The 22,751-nt window shown below is 58.2% G+C and overlaps 1 protein-coding gene across 3 annotated transcripts in view; it reads right to left on the bottom strand.

The window, feature by feature from the left end:
- Positions 1 to 22,499, bottom strand: part of Sh3bp4 (SH3 domain binding protein 4) — a 70,134-nt gene extending 47,635 nt beyond the window's left edge. The window contains exons 1-2 of one of the 3 annotated variants that reach the window (XM_047546540.1): positions 22,309 to 22,499; positions 4,162 to 4,338 (exon numbers count right to left, since the gene is read on the bottom strand). The gene's annotated coding sequence lies outside the window, so the exon portion shown is untranslated. Of the gene's footprint in view, positions 1 to 4,161; positions 4,339 to 12,761; positions 12,783 to 22,308 lie in introns of those variants that run through there. The other 2 variants (XM_047546539.1, XM_047546543.1) reach the window with 2 other exon arrangements.
- Between the last annotated feature and the right edge of the window lie 252 nt (positions 22,500 to 22,751).

Genomic DNA, 22,751 nt, shown 5'->3' with positions numbered 1-22,751 from the left:
GTTCACTCCTTACAGTTCTGGAGGCCAGAAACGTGAGGCGGGTCTCACTGGGCTAAAGTCAAGGTGTGGGCAGAGCTGGCCCGTCTGGCAGCTCCAAGGGGACTGGAAAGGGGCTCCTGACCTCCAGCTTCTGGTGCGGCAGGCCCACTCCTGGCCTCCCTCCTGCACCCAGCACACCTGCTCTGGTCTGTTTCTCTACCACTCACGCTGGGCCCCTGCTCTGCCATCAGCTCTTCCTCTGCTCTTTCCCACAGTTGCTCCTGATCACACTGGGGGCAGATGCAGGCCACCAGGTGCCATGCTTTGGATGTGGTCTGAGGGGGAAGCTTAGTCTCCAGTGTGGCGACGCTCAGAGCAGGTGGGGCCTTTAAGGGGCCTCTGTGAATCTCCCTCAGCAGTCTGCCGCTCCTCCACTCCAGCCAGGTCCTGCCCCCTCACCCGTGCAAGCAGCACCTCTCCCCCCAGGCCCAGCGGGAGGGCGCCCCACAGGGCCTGCCGCCTACACTCAGGCACGGCACTTCCTCCCCTGGGGAGTTCCAGGGAAGGCCACGCTCACCATCCCACACCCTCCAGCTCCTGGGCTTTGACTCTCATGGCCCAAGAGTTACCAGAGCCTGACTTACCAGCTGCTGGACCCTGCTGCCCCTCCACTCCTCACCCATCAAACGGGCAGTGCCGCCCTCAGCTGTGGCATGCTGTGGACTCAGCCCAGCATGAGGAATGCCAATCTGAGAGAGAGCAACCCAGCCAGCCAGCCAGCAGCAGGAGAGGCTGGCCACCCAGGACCAAGCCACAGGACAGCAACTGCAGCCCAGGGACTACAGTCCCCAGCAAAATCCAGGGCACCCAGTTAAATCTGAACTAAGGATAACAAAAATTTCTTAGCGTAACTACAACCCAAACATGCAAATGCACTTGGACATCCTACACTTAATTTGCTAAATTTGGCACCCAAGAGGTCTGCCTCACATGCACAACAAGCTAGCCCCAGACAGTGGGCAGAAGTGAGGGGCGGGGTCAGCAGCCAAACCTACAGGGGACACTCCCAAAGAGCAGTGCTTCCTGACATTTACTTCCCACTAAAGAGCTGTTTTCTAAAAATTAATAAAATGAAAATCATCTTGCTAACTATGAAAAAGAGTTGTTCAATAACATGTTCCACTCCCGTATCATTCTGCAAGGATTCAGAAACAAAGCAGCAACGCCCACAACAAAGATCACCATGGAAACTGCTCACCTCCATCCTGAAAATCATGACTTCACTCCACGTTCTGCCAGAAACCCAAAGAACCCTTGTGCAGACAAACACCAGGGACTGTGACTGAATGGCAGGAAACGGAGCAGCTTTTTCTAATTTTAACTTCCTCCAGGAATGCATGTGAGCTGAACTTGATGGGCAAATGCTCCCCAGACTCACCCACGCCCACATTCCTTCCAGTGGAGCCCCCACCTCGGGGGAGTCCAGGGAGAGTCGAACGCAGACCTCCCACGCTGGCTGCGAGGGGTCCCGCCCAGTCCCAGGCTGACTCATGGTGATGCTCTCCAGGGTGATCAGGACTGCGACGAGCCACTGGGAGGGGAAAGCCTCCCAGGCAAGGGCAACCACAGACGGGCTGCACCAACTCAGAAGGACGGCTGGAGCCCTCCTGCGCAGTGACCCTGACGGCCCACCCAGCCCACCACGGGAAGCCTTGGAACAAGTCTGCATGTCACTCTTGGGAGGGGACTCAGACTGCCTCAAAGGACTTTAAAGGCCCAGGAGGCCAGGGGCAGAGAGGAAGTATTTGCAACACTTAAGAATAAGAAAAGCTGATCTTCCCAGAAGTTCAAAGAGCTCCCACAATGCAGTAAGAAAAATGGGCACAAGCCATGAAAAGACTCTTCCTACAGGAAGAGAACAGGGGCCCATGAACATTCACTTAGCAGCAGGAGAACCTGAAGTAAAGCAGACACCGTCTTGCTGGCCCCACCAGGGCCATTCACACAGGCAAGGAATGCCGAGGCCCGCTTGCCGGAAGAGTCCCTGGACTGGGAGCCGATTCCCACTGCCGGTGTCACGCTCAACTGCAGGCTGGGTCCCTTGCAGGTAGGCTTCAAGGGCACTCACAACTTCCTGTGATGGGAAACCAGCCAGTGAGGCTGAGCTGCAGCCGCAGGTCAGCACAAAAGAGCCTCAAGCACAAGGTGTGGCCTCGAGCCAAAAGGAGCTCCTGCAAGATAAGGCGTTAGGTACCTAGGGCTGCAGAAATGGCCAAGGGACAGGTACTTATCATACCTCAGCTCCGTAGCTCAGGAATCAGGGTGTGGCTGAGCTGAATGCAGACACCTTCTTCTCTGGTCTCTCAAGGCTGACGGGGAGGGGTCTGCTCCTGGCTCATCCAGGCCACAGTGCCTTGTGGGTATGGGACCCCAGCCTGGGCTCCTGGCTGTTGCTGGTCCAGGCCACCTTCAGCCCTTGCCACCTGAGCCCCTGTGTCCCCAAAGCCACAGTGTCACCAAGCAAGAAGCTATCATCTCAAGTAACCTAATCCAGGAAGGGACATCACCTCTGTGAGGAATTCTGTCAGAAGCAGAATGCTAGGTCAGCCCAGACCCAAAGGAGGGAAGAGCGGCAGACTGAAAGAACAGGAGGGCAGTGCGACAGGGCTTGGGAGAGAACCCAGAAGAACAGAATCCAGCAGGGGGGAGGCCTCAGAAGGGCCAGGGCAGGTGCTCCCTTAGACAAAACACGTGGGGGAGGGGGAGGGGAGGGGCGGGGTCTGTGAGGGGCGGGGCCTGGGGAGGGGCGGGGCCTGGGAGAGCGCCAGGCCAGAGCAAGGCTGAAGTGCCACTTCTGGGCCTGGGAAGTGGCCACAAATTGCTGCAAGCATTCCTTGTTTCCAGGATTCCCTGAACATCTCAAGTGTCTTAAAAGAGTATCTGTGTCTCCAACATTTAGGAACCACGTGGCTTGGCCCCTCGCACCTGGGTGAGGACAGGGGCTCTGCACCCAGCCGGACTCAGAAAACTTGCCCAACTTCTGGGCAGCATCCCTGCCTCCTGTTCACCTTGCCCAGCAAAGAAAGGGGCCAGCTCCAACCCCAAAGCACAGCCACCACCCAGAAGTCCTCCTCTCCCTCCGTCAACACATCCAAGAGGGTCCAGCTCTGCCTGGAGACACCGCTGCTTGGGGTCGGGACTGAACTCCGGTGGTCAGCACACCCAGCTTGCCCAGCGCGTGCTCTCCAGTCCAACACTCAGGTCGCGAAGGCCACAGAACCCACCTCTCTTCGCTGGGCCTGGGCTCCCTCCAGGACCCACAGCACCCATTGTTGGGGGTGGGCCTGTGCCTCTCAAGGCAAATGAAACAACAATGGGTTGCTGGAGCTGGGAGTCGCCCAGAACCACATCCTGTTTGGCCTCGCTTGGATCCCTCCACCAGGCCAATGCTGCACAGCAACAAAAGGACTCCCAGGGATGAGAGGCTGGAGGAGGAAGGAGCCTGCTGGGAGGTGAGCCACCCCGGCCAGGAAGCACAATGTGGACGGACTGCCAGCTCCGGGCCGGCCGTGTGGGCACAAGGACAGAGGCTGGCCCTGCAGGGAGAGCAGCGCCTGGGCCTTACATTTTCACCTGTCCCCCCACCCAGCAGCAGAGACCTGCGGAGCCAAGGAGAAGCCTTTCTCCAGACGGTGAGAAGTGACGGGACGAACATATCCCAAGTAAGGGGGGCCGCCACAGGCAGCCAAAGGAGTAGCGAAGCCCAGGGACACCAGGAACAGCTGACAGGCCCGGGTACAGGGAGGAGGGATGCAGGGGTCGAGATGCCCCGGAAGCCCAGCACCCTGCACCTCTCTGGAGGAGGCCTCCACAACCCCCAGGCCTGTCGGTACAAGCGCTGAGGAGTGAGGAAAGGGCGTGTCCTTCCAACGCAGCTCTTCCATCTGTTCCTGAGGGCCTCCCTGGCACTGGCCTGCTGCCCTCCCAGCTTACCAGGGTCCCAATTGTGTGGCTTTCCTTTTCACAGCTCCTGTGGTTCTGAGCTCACCAGGAGGCGCCAGAATGTGTGCGTATGAAGAAGGCCTCTAAAACGCCCACCTGCTGGTCACTGCCCAGCGTCCTCAGGGAAGCAGGCCAGCTGGCCAACCCCCCGTGTGGTCCAAATGGGCCATCCCTACTCACCCAGCACAGGGGAAGGTTCGAGTGAACAGGCAGCCGGAACCACCACCTGTCCCACCCGTGGCCACAGGAGCAGCGGGCAGAGCAGGCTCTGGCCGGCTGGGGTTCGGGAGCCCAGGTCCCCGTCCTGTGGAGTCTGCACAAGCCACAGAGCTGCCCGCCAGCTCCTCTTCTTCAGCTCTGGAAAGGCAAAATGGGGCTCATCTCAAAAGGCTGCTGTGGACAGGACAGTGAGTGCCCTTAGGACACCCAGGCCCACATCAGGTCCCCAGCCAGTGCCATGTAAGTGCCTGCAGCTGTCCCATCCAGTCCCCAGGGAGCTGGTGACACATGCACCACCCCAGGCCCACTGTGCTGGCATCAGCCTTGTGGTGGGATCTCTAGGTGATTCCTATGCACCTGAGCAAGGAGGAGGTGCAGAGGGTGATGGGTGAAGGTCAGGCACTCAAGTGCCAAGTCCCACGCACACATCGTGCTGCACATGCTTATTTACCTCCCAGTACCGTCTGCGCTCGCGGCACAAGCACCAGTGGCAGCTCGTGGAGCAGGTGCCTCAAGGCAGCCGTCAGTCACCCTGGAGCTTTATCAGCCGTCCACCCTGATCTGCTAACAGCTTGACGGGGCCCCAGGCAGGGTCTGCCACACCTCATAACTGGCTCTAAGGCCTGCGCCAGGGCTCTGGGTCTCGGAGCAGCTGAGCGAAGCAGGCATTGTGGCCGCCGCTTCTCTCCCAGCCTCAGGTTCACCCTGAAAAGATAATCACGTCAGAGCTCAGAAGCTCCCTGGCCGCCGCGGGGAGAGCCGCTCACCTCTAAAGACTGGGCCAGGAGAACAAAGAAAGCCAATGGAAGACAGGCAGAGGCCTGCTCCAGAGGACAGGATGGCGGCCAAGGTCCTGCAGACGGGCCTTTCCCTCCCGTCCTCTTCTGTTCCAGGATCCCACTCAGGCTACCACACACATTCCACTGTCACGTCCCTTTAGGCCCCTCTTGGCTGGGCTACTGCCCCAGACATCCCTGTGTCGATGACCGCGACAGCCTGGTGGAGTCCGGTCAGGTGCTTGAAGCTGTCCCTCATCTGAGAGCCATCTGAGCTCTCCTCGCCGTCCGACAGGGCTCGTGGTGTTGGGAGGAAGCAGGTGCTGTTCTCCTGTGGCTTGGCGGTGTTGACCGTGGTCACCATCCAGCCTTCCCCAGGCCGCCTGCTCCCTCTCTGCTCAGAGCCTCCTGTGCCCACTGCCAGCCACAGGGTGAAAACACAAGCTCCTATGTTCACGAGTCAAGAAGCACAAGGCCCAGGACGGCGCCCGGGCTCGGCCACAGGCAGCCCTGAGGAGAACGTGGGAGACCGTGCAGCCTCCCGCACACCTGTCCCGCCCGCCCCCGCACTGAAGTCCACTATGCAGAACTGGCAGTGGACAGTGAGCCACCTCAAACGTGAGTGGCTGGATAAAGGTGATACTTCAGTCTGCATTCAAAACGAAGCATGTTCTACAAGGGCCCAGACACCACCGGCACTGCCCAGCTGGCCCTGTACACGATCCCGGTCAGGTGGTGGCACCAGGGTGACTCTGGGCCCCTGAAGCGGTCACTGTTCAGATGAACAGGTTACTGGAGAGAGGTTCCCAAGTCTGCGGTGTCCCTCACAGGGGCTGCTGAATGAAAGCCAGGACCCGACCCTGGAAGGCACAGCCACACACACAGCACCTAGGCACAGAGCTCGGGCAAGGCCCGCCGTCTGCAGTCACAGCCTGGCGTGCGGGGACCCGTCCCTGTTGGGTCCTGGAAACCGCACCAGGCAGCAAAGTCACATGAGTTCTTTCAAGCAGACGGGCAGCGAAGCGCTGGGAAGGGGAGTCAAGATGGAGCGAGGACCAACGACTCTGTACAACTGTCCCTCACAGCTCCAGTGACCGACTTGCTACCTTGGCTTCTCCAAACAAGGGTTGAAGGCACCCATGCTGCCCGCCTCCCGGGTCAAGTTCCAGACTACGTGGGTCCCAGGATGAGCAATGGCGCCGTGGCACTGGGAGGTAAGGGACAGCATGCTCAGGTGCGGCCAGGTTTCTGGGCTTGAGTCCCGCTGCTGTGACCTCGGCACAGGGCCCTGGACCTCCTGAGACTGGCATGCCCACCTGCAGAGACAGCAGGGCAGCAGTACCAGGCAGAACACTGGCTCCCCACGTGCTGCTCGGGGCTGGCGCTGCTGCTGAGATCGCCCCATGTCTCAGGGACAGGAAAGTCACCACGGTTCCAGGAGATCCCCACAGCAAGCTGGTCCACCAGGCAGGTGGGGCCCCTGCACGGAACAGTTGCAGAAGCCCCCGTCACACTCCAACGGTCCCCTGTCCTGGCCCGGGAGCCCCACGAAGGGCAGCTGCTTGCAGGGCCGTGCTGGGCTGGCTCCAAAGCCAGGGCAGCTGCGTGTGCCAGGAGCACTCCGCGGGGCTTCTAATTGGGGTGTGTTATTATGATCCCCGTTACAAATCGCCACCCGTCAGGGATGGGCAGGGCCGGCTGCGGTTGAAATCCAACAGCAACACCTGGCGCAAACACCGGGACCAGCTTAGATTCCTGCCCTCCTCCCAGAGAAGAGGCTGGACCAGCAAGGACTCCCCAGCGTTTTCTGTGCTAAGAAGCCCTGGGCACGGGCAGCACAGAGCTACCCCTGAAAAAGCAGGGCTGGAAGGGCCTCGCCAGCCCATCCCAAGGTGAATCTTAGGGCCATGTGCTCCACAGCCTCCCTGGGCTTCTGAGTGGGCCCAGCATGCCAGAGGTGGACACAGGGCATCCCTCTGAGCCCGGGGCTGCATGTCCACACACCAGGTGCAAAAAGGCATCAGGTGAGTGACCATCATGACCCTCAACATGGCCCCGTCCCCAGCGCCAGGGAGGAGCTGCTGAGCTGAAGCCCCAGCTGACCCACAAGAGCACAGGGACTGGCGAACACTGACCGGGCAGTGTGGCTCACAGCCCCAGCCCGGGTTTCAGAAGAGAGCCGGGCTTCTGGGAGCCACAGCTCAGCTGGGCCAGAGGACCAGTCCTGTCTGACCAGGAGGGCGAGAGGCCTGTCCATCCAGGTCTGGTGCCGCCACCCTGCCGGGTGGTCAGTCCCTCCTCTGCACCTGACTTCAAGGCAGAGCGCTGCAGCCATTTCTCAAAGTGAGGCTGCGATCCACTGAGGAAGGTCACCGCGGTCCCAATCTTAGGAAGACAGGAGAGGAAAGGTGCGTTACAGCAGGGTGCACACCTGGGGGGCTCTCCTGAGGGCCACTGCGGGGCCCCCAAGGGGCACTGAACACTGTTCCCCCAATGGCATCCACCTCCTTCTCAGGATGACCACATGGCCAGTGGCCTGCAGATGACTTCAGCATTGCCTGTGAATGCTGTCCCTGTGTCCAGTCAGTGGCCAAAAGGTTGCAAACCTGAGCACAGAGGACCCCAGCTTAAAGGACAGCGTCCACATGGTTCATCTCACAGTAAGGTCATTGTGTGGTGAGACCCCTTCACTGGCTGTTCCTCCTGAATCTTCTGTGGCCACCTGGCCACCCTTCAGGGTCACCAGGCTTGTGTTCTCAGACTGCAGGCTGCACACGAAGGCTTTCCGTCAATATGCGCTTCGTCAACTTCCCAGCACCTGCGAGGCTGCAGGAGGCCTCAGGAGCAGTGCCGGGTGAGGCCAGTGTCCGCCTCTGCACAGGGCCCCCCTCAAGTGATGACACAGAGTCTGCTCCCCCAGTGCTCTCAGGCACTGGGGGAAACATGCACTGGGAGAAAAAATCTGAAGCAATTCACCTGAGTTTTCATTTTTCCGCCAGTTGTTCTTGTACCTGTAAAGAAAAAGGCCTACTCTCCCAAAAATTTCACAGAAAATCTGTTTAAAAGGAGGCCAAAGAGCGTGCTGAACAACATCATCTCAGAGGAACTCAAGATCACAATGGGACGGCTCACACCCATTAGCAGGCTGTTATAAAAAATAAATACATAATAAATAACCAACGCCAGCAAGGATGTGAGAAACGGGCCCTCGTGCACTGGAGGGATAGGTGATGACGGGCTGCCCTGGAAAACGGTTTGGAAGCTCCTAGGAAAACTGGGAACAGATGTGCACATGATCTGCAATCCCACCTCTGGGCACAGGCCCAGGGGGATGGAGAGAGGGGCCTCCAGGGTATTTCTGCACACCCAAGTTCACAGCAGCATCACCCAGTCAAGACAGAACCATGCGTCCAGGGACAATGAATGGGTCAACAAATACACTGTGGACACCAGCCAGCCACAGATGGTACTGATGCCACCACACAGGTGACCCTGGAGGACACAAGGCTCGGTGAGGAAGCCAGTCACACAGGACATTAGATGATTCCACTTCAATGAGGACCCTGCAGAAGGGGGCCGGAGGGGGGCCGCGCAGCTCCAGCGTTGTTCTAGCTACTGAACTGCACACCTCAATGTGGTGACAAGCAGAACACACTGTCTTTTGCCTAAATTAAGAATTAAAGGCTGATAATAAAGCAGAAGCCACGTACCGAGCCCATCCTGTTCTCTTCCCATGGCTCCTGAGGAGATGTGCGTGCCACTCAAAAGTAGCTTCAAGCTGTCACTCCAGGGGGCAAAAGTGAGCCTGGTCCCCAGAGCTAATAAGACAGAAATGGGTCCCACAGACAGGGAGCCCAAGCCACAGGACATGCCGGCTGTCAGGATGAGCAGGGCAGAGGCCGCTCATCCCTCACTTTCTGCATGCCTGTGGTATCTGGAATGTTACGAAGGCATTTGTTATTCCTTGGCTAAAAGGATTTATGTGCGCTAAGGTTCTAAGAAACCATCGTCTCAGAAATGATAGGCTCAAGACGTATCACAAGGTGGGGTGGGAGGAGGCCCAAGACACTCTCAAAATGCAAAAGGCGCGCCCCAGCCAGCCCACCAATCCCTGGAAAGGGGCCTGAGCTATATTTTCAACCTCCCAGGTGATTCTGAGACACAGACTGGGCTCAGCCAAGGTTTAGAGAAGGGCTGGGCCCTCCTTAAATTCAAGAGCGAAGGGAGGTGCCACCAGGGCCACCAATGCCCGCAAGTGCTGTGTTCTGACCACGTCAGCAGGACCTAGGAAACAAGGGAGCTGCTGGTGGGGACCAGGCACCTGTGAGTGACAGTAAGCCGGGAAGCTGAGGGGCAGGACGGCCCGGGGTCGCACACAAGGTTCATGGAGAGGATTCAGGTGGCTCCCAGAGACCAGCCCGCGGCTGCGCGAGCGTGCAGGCTAGAAATAGAATGCGCCAGCTAGCTTGCCAGAACCCGGCGCCACCCAAGGAGGCTGGCTTGTCTGTGACACCAGGCAGCTCCTGAGGTCTGCAGCCCAGAGATTCAGGTTGCCAGGGGTGGGCAAAGGTCAAAGGCCGAGATGGCTGTGTGGCACACTCAGGCACTCCGCACACGAGCCAGGTGAATCAATGAACCAGTGAGTGAAGAAAAGGGGCCTCAAAGCCACGCGACTCAGGTGCTGCGGCACACATGGGTCACGGCAGGACTGCTGAACCCCGTGGTGACAGCAACAATCCAAGCTTAGAAAGGCAGGGCTCTCGGGGTGCTCTGGGCACAGGGGTGGAGGCAGGCTCTCGCCCCAGGGCTGTCCACAGACCAAGGCTGAATGCACAAAATCAAAACCAGCCACACAATACTGCAAATCAGATATCCTGAGCAAAAAACCTCTCAAGACAGCATGTTCAATCACAGAAAATGGAAACTTTTCAAGGAAGGCTCCCCTCGAGGTCACGGGGAAGAGAGCTTGCATGTCCTCCTAAATAAAGCCAATGACGAGCCGGGCACCACGGTGCACACCTGTGATCCCAGCGACTCCGGAGGCTAACGCAGGAGGGTTGCAAGTTTGAGTCTAGCCTCAGCTACTCCGAGAGACCCCATCACGAAATAAAAAAGAACTAGGGGAGTGTGGCTCAGTAGCAGAGCTCCCCTGAGTTGGATCCTCAGCACCAAAGGTAAATAAATAAATAGAAGTAAATGAGCCAATGGCTCAGGGTCAGAGCCCTCTTTTCCAGGCTGGACCTATTTGGTGGACCCTGTCCACGTGAAAAGAAACTAAATCAAAATGATTGAGGACAGGGACAATTAAAGGGGTATTGAAAAAAGTAAAATTCAGGACTGAAAACATTAAACACATGCACAGAATTTTTACACAGACAAAACTGTGAAGTGACAAAAATATGCAAACATCATGTGGAAAGAACCCAAAGAGAGGAAAACAGTGTTGGCTCACAGCAGCCTCGCGGGACAGCTGACAGGACACAGGGCAGGCAAGGCAAAGCCCAGTTCAAGGTGTTGTTACCCCAGCCAGGGCACTTCTCCCCGTCCCAGGGAACACAAGAACCATCAGCCACAGGGGGCCCACACGCTTGAAACCCCAAAGCAGGGCAGGACCCCACCTGGCCCCAGTGCGAGGGTCCTAGAAGTGAACCAGGGAGGAGGGACAGTTGAAGAGGACACCGGGACAAAGAGCAGAAGCTCCCAGGGAGGAGGTGGTTCCAGGAGAACACCTCTGCAGCACCATCAACCCATGACCCTCCCACCTCACGGTTCTCAAGACCCACCAAACATCCCCGGAGTTCCCAGGTCTAGAGAGGAAACCTCTAGAACATACCATCAGTCATCATCGTTAATCACAGGGCTGACTCCACAGCCTGGAGGACCACAGCCCACGGTTCCACCCCTTTGCTCCATCGGCTATGGACCCATGGGGAGCCAAGTGGCCCAGCGGACAGCTGCCCTCACCTGAGTAAGGGAAGTGGCCCACAGGTGCCCTGGTCCAGGCTGGGAAGCTCTGGTCACGGAGCACCATGGAGATGTCCCAGGGCAGGTGCCCTGGCTGCAGTGACCTCTAAAACACCTGCCACGCAGGGTGGGGAAGGTCTGCCTTGACTGTCCGACCAAGTGCCAGGCTGGCGTGTTAGAAGCACCGAGGTGCACAAGGAATCGAACCCGTGCTCAGAAGAGGGTGGGCAGGGCAAACTGCTTCTGCAGGAGGGCGAGCTACCAAACCTGGGAGCAAGCGCGCCCCGGTGGGCAGTCCCGGCTTCATCCACCACGACGTTGCTTGGCAGCTCCTCCTTCACCATGAAATCTAGAGACATGGCGCCCAGTGTGGGGCTGAACCCGGCCCCCCCACTTCCCAGCCCAGACACCCCTCGATCCTCTGCTACGGGATGGTGGCAGCCCCACCACCCGCACGTTGTAAAAGCCAGGTGTTTCTAGACAAAATGCTGAAGACGGGTGGCCTGTCATCGGCAAGGAGGGCCCACTGCTACTGCCGCCAGGAGCTGAGAGGCGCGTGCTGCCCGGGAGCCAGGGATGGCGCAGAGACACCTCCACCACCAAGTCGGGTCAGCTTAATGAAGCGGAGCTTTGACGTCCTCTGCCTGGCACCAGGGCCATCTGCCATCAATGAAAAGGACTTACTTCTAAAGTCTCCAAGGACCCTCATAATTCAAGAGCACCGAGCACCGAGAAGGTCCGAATGGCATCCAGGGCTCACGCATCCCAGATGCACAGCCAGAGTCACAAGAAACAACTCGGGACACCAGTGCCTCTCTCCTCAGCCCCCTCGGTTACCACCTGGGCCTGCGTGCCACACACAACAACCCACTGTCAAATGCCTGCTGGGCCCCCGGCACCCTCGCCGTCCTCTGGGCTTCGGCTCTGCTTCAGCGACAGTGACCACCACCACGTTCTGGAGGCTCTAAGAGCAAGACCCTGGCACAGCGACTGCCTGCAGCCCTTCCCAGCTACTGCGTCCCCCATCCTCCCTGCCGATCACTCCAAACGTGCGGTTTGCTCCCTTTCCTGCAAGACAGAGGGAGGGGCGGGTGGGCAGAGGACCAAGGGGACCCTCTCCATGCCCAGCTCGCGTGCCCACGGCAACTGCTCTTCCGTCCACTCCTGCCCTGTCTGCGAGCTGCAGGGGCTGGACATGGGCAGCACAGCCCGAAGGCACAGGAGGCCCACAACAAGCCCGCGCTGACCGTCACACACTGCGGGCGGCACCCCAGGGTCGCGTTCCGAGGGCCGCTCACCTGCTGCCCGAACGCCTGCGGAGCGTGCACCCCGAGGCACAGTTGCTCTCTCCACTTTCCTGCTCAGCAAAATAACTCTTCTTCCAGGACAACAACCAGACTCCCAACTTAGCAAGCAGCCAATTTACAGAAAATTTCACTAATGACAAAAAAAAAAAAAAAAAAAAATCAGTGTTTATGACACCACTTTCCAGCTCTGGCCACCTCTTCCGTGCCCAGAAAATGGATGGCTTTGCGCTGGGCATGCTCAGGATGGCTGCCCTTCCTCTGGAGCGGAGGCTGTGAGGTCTTCCCACAAGGGACGGGATTAGCCGGGTGAATGTGGGTTAAACGTAGAATCTCTCCGTGGCCAGTAAGCCCCAGCTCCTCAGCACTTCACACGGGTGCAGGCGCGTCGCGCCAGGACCACAGGCCACCATGGGGACAGCCGGGCCCCTTGGGGCCTCTCCAGCGTGGTTTTGGCTAGAAGGCCTCCCATTTGTCACCAAAACCGCCTTCTGCCCAGGATATAAAATATAAATACCGTGACTCCTGTAAACATCCGACTGCAGGTTTGTCATTTCCCGAGTGTCGCTTTGGGTAACAAATGGAACTCTGAAGAACTGTGCGGAGAGGACATTTAACTGGGATGACCTGATGAAATCTCATGACAGGCCCAGGGGGACAAGTTCCATGTGTTGGTCACTCATCACAGGAGCCCTGGGAAGGGCCAACTCGGCTGCAGGGGGTGCCAGGCTATGAGGAAGGGACCCAGGGAGACAAGTGGTCTGCTGGGTCACCCCCTGGTCGGGTCACCCCCTGGGCAGTTCACTCCCAGGCAAATCGCCTCCCTGGTCAGGTCGCCTCCCTGGTCAGATCACCCCCCCGGCCGCTCAGGTCATGCTCACACATCTAACCAAGTCTTCCCGGTGTCCTCAGATAAAAGCTCAAAGCTGATCAAGGCTCAGAGGGCCCGTCTGATCCAGCCACCTGCCTCTGGCGTCCCTCCCAGCTGCTCTCGGAAAGCTGTCACCACTGTTTGTTTTCTGGCTCCTTGGACTCACCAAGCCACCCTCCCAACACCCTGCGACCTGCCTTCGGTTTTTTGGGATTGGCTTATTTCACTTAGCTTGACATTCTCCAGTTCCATCCATTTTCCTGCTCCCCGCCTCACACTCCTTAGCCTCTTGTCCCTTCACTGAACAGGGTTCTCCGGGGAGCCTGCCCTGACCCCAGGACCACCCTGTGAACTCCCATCTTTCCCCCCTTGGGTACCGGATGCCTTCCCCTGAGCTGTGGCCAGTGCCCATAAGGCAGAGGCTGTCTGGTGGTCCCCCACCACTCTGCCCAGAGCCAAGCAATGAAAGAGTTCAAGTTAGACATGAGCTAACAAGAAGGGGCAGAGAGCCAGGACTGCACCCTAGCCAGTTACAAGGGGTCAGCCCCAGGCCTCGGCCCTCCCAGCCCAGTAAGGTGCAGCCGGGATCAGAGCCCACAGTATTAATGAGCCCCACTGGGTTCAGGAAATGCCAGGCAGTCCCTTACCCTTGCTGGGGTTTCATGAGGCCCCCAAAGTGCTGCCTCATGTCACCAATAGGTGCATGACTCACGGACACAGTGGGTGCCAAAGCCACGCTCAGGAGACAGGCCAAAAAATATTCCACCCATAAATTAGTTTTCCTCTCTTGCCAGAAAGGCCTGTGACACAGACCAGAGACAGGGTTCAAAATCACGGCCCACCATCAGCAGAAAGCAGAAGAACCTCTCCCCCTAACGAACCCCAAGTCTGAAACCAAGCCTCTGCCCTCCCCAGTGCCGACGGACTGCAGCCCGCCGTGTCCAAGCCAATCGAGCCCCACGCCCTCCCAGCCCTGCTGACCCCCAGCAAGACCCTGCAGAGCTCTGGCCAGGCTCTGCAGATGGACAGGCGGGACTCTCACCCTCCCCTCGCTGAGGGAGTGGCCCTGCAGAGCCCCAGCAGAACCAGCTGCAGCACAGAGCCCCCTGGGATCCAGAGACACAAGCCCCCCAAGAGGGTCCCGCAGGGTGGGCTGCTCCTGGGGCGGCCAGGTTTACACCAATGAGGAACCCACCCTGCCTCTGGGCTCCTCTGCACAGTCCCCATCCACCACCCACTGCGCAGGGCAAGTTCTGCACGGGCCCGGGGACCCCAACCGCGCTGATCTCACAAACCTGGGGGCCCTGTTCACAAGGACGTGCCCAACAGAGGGAACACCCACACACTCTGACGCTGGGCATGAGGGTGCAAATCCGCGTGTTAATCCAAAACATCAACCATTTTAGATGAAAGCCGTTTTTAAAGGCACAGGACTCATTCCACAAGTACCACACTTGCTCGGGAAGCACTGTGCGCCAGGAAGGCCGCGTCGGTCCCCGCGGCACCAGCCACCTGTCTGCGGGATCTGTGCTCACACGTGAGAACGAAGGCACGTCACCCACGGCGCTGCTGTCTGGGCGGCAGACTTCCAACCGTGTGAACTTCTCCAAAAGAGTTTCCAATGTTTCCAAAAGGAACATGTTTAAGTATCTGAGGGGAAAAAAAGCCTAAAGCGAAAAGGGTTTTTTAAAGAAAAAAAAATTAAAAGAAACTGTTCCCCAAACTCCCACTGGACACAGGCACTTCCCCCCTCTCCCCCAGATGCCCAGGCAGGAAGGACTCTTCCCGGGGCTCAGAGGCCCCCAGCGACCTGCTGGTCTTCCACTGCTGCCTCCAGAGCACCCTCTCCCCAGGTCTGGGGGCTGGAGAGCCACCTGCTGGCTCTGTTGCTCACAGGTCTCCCCAAGGAACTTGAGTAACCAAGTAACCATTAAAGGTCAGACTGGACACCTAATGGCAAACCCAACGCTGTTCAGGTCTAATGCTGAGACCTCTCTAGTCAGGCTGCCCACTGACCAGGGCACCTTTCTGCCCATAAAACCTGTTTACTCAATACTCGGGAATGAACTATGGGACACACACAAGACTCATGCCACAGGTCACAAAGAGCTATCAGCTGATAAGTGGGAGCCCAAAGGGGGACATGGACGCAATCAAATCCATGGGGGACCATGTGGGGTCATTATGTGATCCCTCCCAACTCTCCCATCTGCAGGTCAGCACCAGGATCACCACTGTGCAGGCCCAAAGCCCAGCCCCAGAGTCAAAACGAGAAGCCAAGAGTCAGGCAGGTGGGGAACCTGGCACTCTGTCACTGCAGCATCCCTGAAATGAAACAGACCCGAAAAGGACCCCTGGAGAGACCGAGGAAGAGGCACTTGTCCAGCCAGCGGGACAGCAGGATGGAGGCCAGGCTCCTAATCCTCCTGGGGCCTCTCCCTTGTGCACACCAGCCCCTCAAAGCTGACTGAGCACAAAGAGCCACCTACAAACGCGGTCAAAGCCCAACAATGCAGGGAGAATCTGAAGCCACAAAAAACCCCAAACAGCGTGTCCCTGATGAGACCAGGAGGCTTCACGGAACCTGAGCGCCAGTGCATACTAGGTGAACCGCAGAGACGCCAGGGCTGGGGACCGGTCTCCCGCTGCCACCCGCAGCCACAGCCGCGCTGTGGGCTTAAGGGGGTCCAGGTTCAAATGCTGCCCCACATCGTGAAGGTGAACCATCAGCAACTGCCAGGACCCCACGGGAGTAGAGCATCCTTGAACACAAATTTCTGAAAACGTGAGAAAAAAGAAAACAGGACTCTGGGGAAGGGCCCTAGGAGAGCAGATAAGGTGGGCAAGACCCGAGCAGGAAGACAGCTCTGTCACCAGTGCCCCCACCAGCCTCTGCGCCGCCAGGGGCCCAGCCCCGGCCAGCGCTCCACGTGGATTGTTTATGTGTACCACAGCAGCTCCCACGAGTATTTCCACTTAGAAGTGCATGTTCCATTTATGCCCAGGACACATACAAATGCTCAATGGCACTGTCTATCAAAGCTACCATTCTCAGGTGATTCTCAAGTGCTTAAATGCAAATGCATTTTAGACTACTCCATTTACCTCTTTGTATCCGGAAAGCTATTAGAAATTCAAATCCTTTTACAAAGGGCATTAAGTGTAAAATGGGTAAACAAAGGTAGGATAAGCCTGCCTGCCTGAATTTAAAATTAGACTGCTTGCAACTCTGGAGACGCCCCTTGCCGGCATTTACAAGCAAGCAGATTACTACTCATAAGCCAAAATTCTCAAAGCCAGAAATTACTCTGGTCATATACTGTAAGTTTTAAAATGTCAAGAGGCCTATGAAGAGAATATTGGAGTTGTCACTACACGGCCTGATGAAGTCACCACCCTGCTTTCTCTTGGCAGGACTCCAGCTCTGCCATCCTCCAGCCCGAGGCGTCCTGCCTCTGAGACCCTACTGTGCACAGGGGACCTCAGAAGTGAAAGGCAGCCTTGGCCACCCACAACCCAGCAGGAGGGGCGGCTCCTGCCCTGGGGTGTCAGGGAGCTCTGCCTCCTGGGAGAGGCTCAGGGGGACCCGGAAGGCAGAAGGGTCCCCTGCACTGAGTCCCCAGGACGAAGGTGGTGAAAACGAGCTGCAGATGTGCAACCTTAACAGGTCACACATGTTCTTTCGGCCAGCCGGCTGATGACCCTCTCTCTCAGCACCAAGAGCCGCGCGCTGGGTCTTCCCTTGGGCCCCTCACTCCCACCTCCCATGCTAAGTCAGCCCCCAGACCCTGGTCACTCCTGCTGTCCCATCTGCACCCCTTTCCGTTACCGCTAACATCTTCTGAATGACCTGCATTCTGTCTTCCCTTCTTTCTTCTAGAAGCTTCCCTACTACCACAATTACATGGTTCTTACAAGCCAAACCTAGGCCCCCATTACCCAGAACTGTCCTATTCGCATGCGGCTCTCATCCCTAGCTTCCTGGTGGGCTTCAGGGACAAAGCACCTGGTCCCCCAGCTGCATCTGCTGTGACGCCCCCTAAGCCTTCCTGCCCACCCTCATGGTGGGCACCAGATCCTACTTTTCCCACTAAGACTCCCGCACTGAGCTCCTCCACTGGGGGCTCCAGTCCTCTCTCCAAGGGTCCTTCTCTGCCCTGCACACGACAACCCTGAGACCTGGAGCCTCCCTAAATTCTGCACCCAGGGGTCTTGCTGGCCCCTTCCAGGGCCCTGATTGATGACCACGACTGGCCCTGAGGTCAAAGGGCACTTCCCTGCCCTGTGCTTACCGCCTCCCAAGAAAGCACTCATATTTTAAGACAATTTTACTGCTAATTATGACAGAGAAAAAGTAATCCACTTATGTGTACAACTAAGCTCAAGGACCTATGAAGTTCTCAGCCATGGCCCTCGAGCCGGGAATGCCCCTTTCTCCAGCGGGATGGCCCCAGGAAGCCTCCCCTGAGATCTCCTCCAGGCTTCATCCACCCCTCTTCTTCTGGACCAGCAGAGGCAAACCAAGCAAAACAAGGGCCACTGCAGTAAGGCAGGCATCAGGCAACTGGGCGGAGGGCCCTGCCTGCCTCTTCCAGGAAGCCAGCACCTTCTCACACGGAGCCTCGGCTCAAGGCAAAGTCTCGACTCCTTGCCTCAAACATGGGCTCTGACCCTGGCTGCTCTCTGGCCTTCACCTACAACCTCACCCCTTCCTCACTGGTTCTCATCCTGAACTCACAAGAGCGTCACCTGGGGAACTTGCCAGATAGGTTCTTGGTGACACCCACATCCTTTACAGCTCCTCAGCAGACCTGGCCCAAGTACAAGGGGACCACTATGTCATGGGCACAGGAGGGGGCTGGTGGAGAGCTGAGCTGGGGCCAGTCCCCACGGCCCCACGGGGCGTTTGATATTTAGAGATGCCACCAGCCCACACCTGGCTTGCAACAGCTTCGGTTGGAGTGTTTACGCCCCAGAAAGCAGCAGGTGTGCCATCAGGCCCTTGGTCTCTCTCTTCCAGAGCAGGTTCCTGGCACACACCTAGCTCCAGGACCGCTTCACTGGAAGCTAGAAAAGCTTGATTCAGGCCTGCAGGCTTTAGTTGGCTCCCACGTTCCCAAGAGTGGGCTGGGAGAGAAGACTTAAGAAGAAGTTGGAGCCATAAGTCCCTTTCAAAGAAAGGATTCTTTTCAATCTGTGCAGAAGAGTTGGCTAACAGGCATCAGCAGAGCTCCCGAGATAAGCCTTTATTGAGCAGATAAGGATAATCTCATTAGTGTGTCATTTATTTGATTGCGAAGAGGTGGAACCCTTATCTTACATCTACTTGAAAGCCTTCCTATAATCTCCTCCTAGTGACCAGTCTGTCCAGGTCTGCCTGGGGCGCCTCCTCAAGGTACAGGAGGGCTGCCTACCAGATCCTGAGTTACCCCAACTTCCCAACGTCAAAGGAGGATCTTCTGCGTCGATTCCCTTGGTGATGCAGACAGGTTGAGGAGTTCCACGGACATTACAGATTGCCTCACCTTCAAGCAGAAGCTGGTCTCTAACTGTGTACAGGAAGAGCCACCCGGCCATTTCCATGCCGTCTTAATGCTCCCACAGGCAATGACTGAGGACATTTGCGTATCTCAGCACCCAGGAGGTGTGGCTGAGGGCTCTGGATCCACGCAGATCTGGGTTCAGTCAGGCGCTGAACTATCAAGTTGCAAGGGTCACCCAAATTCTCCCAGCTTCCCTACAAAACGAAACCCCTCCAGAACGGGAAAGAGCGCACTCGGGGCCTGGAGCAGAGAGTCCCCAAGGAGTGACACTGACCTCTACCCTTAAAACACCCCGATCCTGAGTTAGGGAACTTGGGGCACCACTCCACTCCCTGGAAGCCCCAGCTGCTTACTGACAGCTTAAGAAGGTGCCGTCCGTCTGGCAGACAGGACTGGAGGGCAGCTGGGATCTCAGCCCTTCCTTGCTGAAACACACCCTGCACTCCCTGCCCTCTGAGGCTGATTACCAACACCCTTTCCCTGCAGAGCTGGTCCCTCTACCTCAGGTGTGGGTTGCACAACACTCGGATGCCCTCAGGCCCACTGCGTAGCTGGTTGAGGCTTCCTGGAGGACACTGAATTAGCAGCTGGATTGTTCTCTGGGTGCCTTGGGGCTTGATTAATTATTTTCGGTCACCCCTACCAAAGGGTGGTGGCTGAATGTGGGGCTTCCATTGTGCCGCAAGCTGAGGAGCCCCAGCTGGGCTCTCAGAGGCTGCCTGGGAGGGCCCAGGGAGCAGGGCTGCCAGTGCGTCCCTGTGAAGTCTGGCTGTTGGGTAACCTTTCTCAATCCCTGGTTTCCGGCTGCAACCTCAGGAAAAGAAGTCCTGGTGTCTGTCTCCAGGGCCTTGGGAAATGTCTCCGGGGCTTGCCTGCAATTCTCAGAAGAAAAATCACAACACAGTCCAACTCAGGTGGCAGATGAATTTGAAAATCACTATGTGACCGGAAACCCAGAGCGCTGGCTGCTAGCCAAACAGCGGCTTCCACTCAGTACCTCAAAGAGGGCGCCACGAGGGTGCCAAGCCAGGGGTGAGGTCGGCCAGCAGAACTCGGTGGCTCCTAACCTAGTCTGGGGGAGCGTTTGCTGAGGGAAGACCTGGCCTGTGCCCCAGGAGGAGGAGACTGCCCAGGGGCTCCCAACTCTCTGGGATTGGAGGATTCAAACCCAGGGACCTCCCAGAACCCAAGGAAGTAAACCCAATTTACCACCGCAGACATCATCCGACTAGAAACCAACATTAAAGAAAATGTATTCAAACAGACCAGAGGGAAATAATTCCAGGCTGCCGAATAAAAGGCAAAGAGAAATTCCAGGAAGGCACCCCTCCTTCCCTCCCCACCCCCGAAAATGAACAGCACAATGGGAAAATTAACAGACAATGGGCCCTGCTGGGACACCTTAAAGCAACACACCCAGTCCACCTTCTGGGTCCTTCCAAACCCCTGTGTGAGCTGGGACCTGGACTACACTCAGGCCAGATCAAAGTGTTGAGTGACAATGAAAAATGAAACTATCCAGGAGGACCTAGGAGGAGGCCCTTCCCCGCTGCTTCCTGGGGGGAGAAAGTGAGGACAAAGGCAGGCAGGCGGGAGCCTCTGCCCCCGGCTCGGGGGCTCGGGTTGTTGGCACTTGGAATGCACAAACAGCATGACTGTTTTTAAGGACATTAAAATTAAAGCATGGTGCCTGAACCTCGGGACCAGAGGGGAAAAATGAAAGCCCACAGAAGCGGCTCAGGCTTCCCTGCGGCGGCCTCCAGCTGCTCATTGTTCATTCAGTAAACAAGTGAGCCGTACAACAAACCCTGGGGAGCTAGGTGGTTCGCTCACTCGGTGCTCCTCCAGGACTGGCCATTCCCTCTCCCATCAGCAGCCTCGCAGCATTCCACGGCCAAAGCCCACCAGGAACATGCCGCGGGGGCCCTTAATATCAGTGTCCCCGGCTACAAGAAATCCATCCAGGTGCAGAGGCTGTGGTTGGGGAGGGAGGTCAAGGGCCCCAGCTCCCTCCAAATTCCCCACTTTTGAGGGATTTGGCCTGTGCTGAACAGGGAACCAGGAATGTCCTCCAGGGTCCAGTGGACATGCCTGGAGTCTGTTTCCTGGGCAGGATGTGCAGGTGGGGGAGGCAGCGTGTTTTATTGGATGACAATGTAGAACAGCAAAACGCTCCCCAGCACCTTGAAGTACAGCCGCTGTCCATCCAAGTATGTCAAAACGCTCTGCAAACCACCCATTAATTTTTATGGTGGCCTGAGAAGCAGATTGAGAATCATTACCATCATTTTTACAAGACAAGGAACCAAAACCACCACAGGGAGGGCTAAGAGGCACCAGGTATACCCTTCTTTCCATCTGGGCCTAGGGTCTCACACAGAACCCCAGCCCAATGGAAGGAGACTCACAGCCAGCGTGAAGTGCTAAGCCAAAAATCCAAACTTTGGAGCTCGGAGACACATTTAGAAGGGAGGGGAGAGCTGCATTAACAAATTTCTTTAGACAAGAAAGGCTTCTGTTGTAACTTGATTAAATCGACAAGGCTGTGACCCCAAGAATGTACATATTAAAGGCTGGTAGGCGCTGTGGGATCAGGATGGTTCTGTTCATTTCAATATTTTCTGCTCTAGAACACACCGCTTTTGTAATAAGGAAAAAAGTTACCAGAACTTTATCATGACTGACATACCACATAGTACCAATCTACTTGCACTTGGAAAGAATAAACGAATAAAATCCGGCACAATACTCCTTTTCAAATCTCAATGATTCCTGGGGCTCCCCAACCAGCGCTACTCCTCCCGCGCCGCATCTCCAGGCGCCGCACTCTTGAGAAGGGCCAACGCAGACCGACCAACCACGGATCTGCTTGGCTTGTGCCCCGATCTGCACGGCCTGTGCCCCAGTCTGCACGGCAGCTCCCCGTGATGTTCGGCCTGCCCCGGGCCAGGATCCGCGGCACTTAAGGCTGGAACCCCAACAGACACCAGCTGCAGCCGAGCGGGCTTCGCGGCAGACACCACTTGGAGAACACCGCGCCTCCATCCACGCCAGTCCAGCCCGCCGGCCTCGAGCGCTGTCACCTCGCGGTTGCTGGGTCACCGCCCGCCAAACCAGAAACCGGAGTTTTCAATTCTATCCTCAACAAGGCTCCCCGAAGAAGTTGAAATGTGCATCGTCACCAAGTTTAAGCGGAACCATGCGCCCTTCCCTCCTCCCCAGAGTCGAACAAGGGGTCGCCCCGACCTTTCCGTACTCTCCCGGCGCCCCTCGGCCCCCGCGAGCCGCGCGTGCCCTGGACTCGCGCCCAGAGCACGCGTCCGGTCGCCGCGGGGCCGCCCCAAGGCCGCGCGTCCTGCAGGCGCCAGCACCCGGGAGGGGGTCGCCGCCGCACTGGAAACGCGAGCGCGCCTGGGGGGTCCCGGGCCCCGCCCGCCTGCGCCCCGCAGCGGCAGGGCGAGCGAGGCCGCCCCGGAACAGCCCCGCGCCGGCACCCGGGAGCCCCAAACTCAGGCGGCGGGGAGCGGTCGGCGCCCGCGGGGCACTACGATCTCTTCCAGACGCCCCGCGCGGCGGAGCGAGGCCCGCGGCGACCCGGCGCGCAGCCCCCCGGATCCCCGCCCCGAAGCGCCCCGCCGCCGTGCGCCTACCTGGCTCGCATGGCGTCCCCGCGGGCTCCTGCGGCGCTCTGGTCGTCCAGCGGCTCACCCGGCCGGGGGCGCGCGCGGCTCCGGGAAGCACCGCGGCGGCGGAGAGGCGGCGAGGGGCCCGGACCGCCGCGAGAGCCCGGAGCGCTCGGTCCCCGCCCCGCGGGCGAAGGGGTGGCCCGAGCGGGGCGGGGCTGCGGGCGGGGCGGAGCTGCGCGCGGACGCGGGAGAGGGGTGGTCCCGGCGGGGGTGGGGCGAGCACGGGGTGTGGCCGAGGCGGGGGCGGGGCCTGAGCGCTCGGGGCGGAGCGAGCGCGGCATGTGGGCGGGGCCGCGGCCTCCCTGGCGGGCTTGCCCGGTCCGCCCCGCGCCTCCTGCGCTGCCTGCTGGGTTCCTGCTTCTGCTCCTCGGCCTTCGCGTTCGCCCTCCCGCAAAGGTGGCTGGGTT

Source organism: Sciurus carolinensis, chromosome 3 (assembly GCF_902686445.1).
Source record: "Sciurus carolinensis chromosome 3, mSciCar1.2, whole genome shotgun sequence".
Taxonomy (NCBI): domain Eukaryota; kingdom Metazoa; phylum Chordata; class Mammalia; order Rodentia; family Sciuridae; genus Sciurus; species Sciurus carolinensis.
This window is presented reverse-complemented; position numbering and strand designations above follow the sequence as displayed.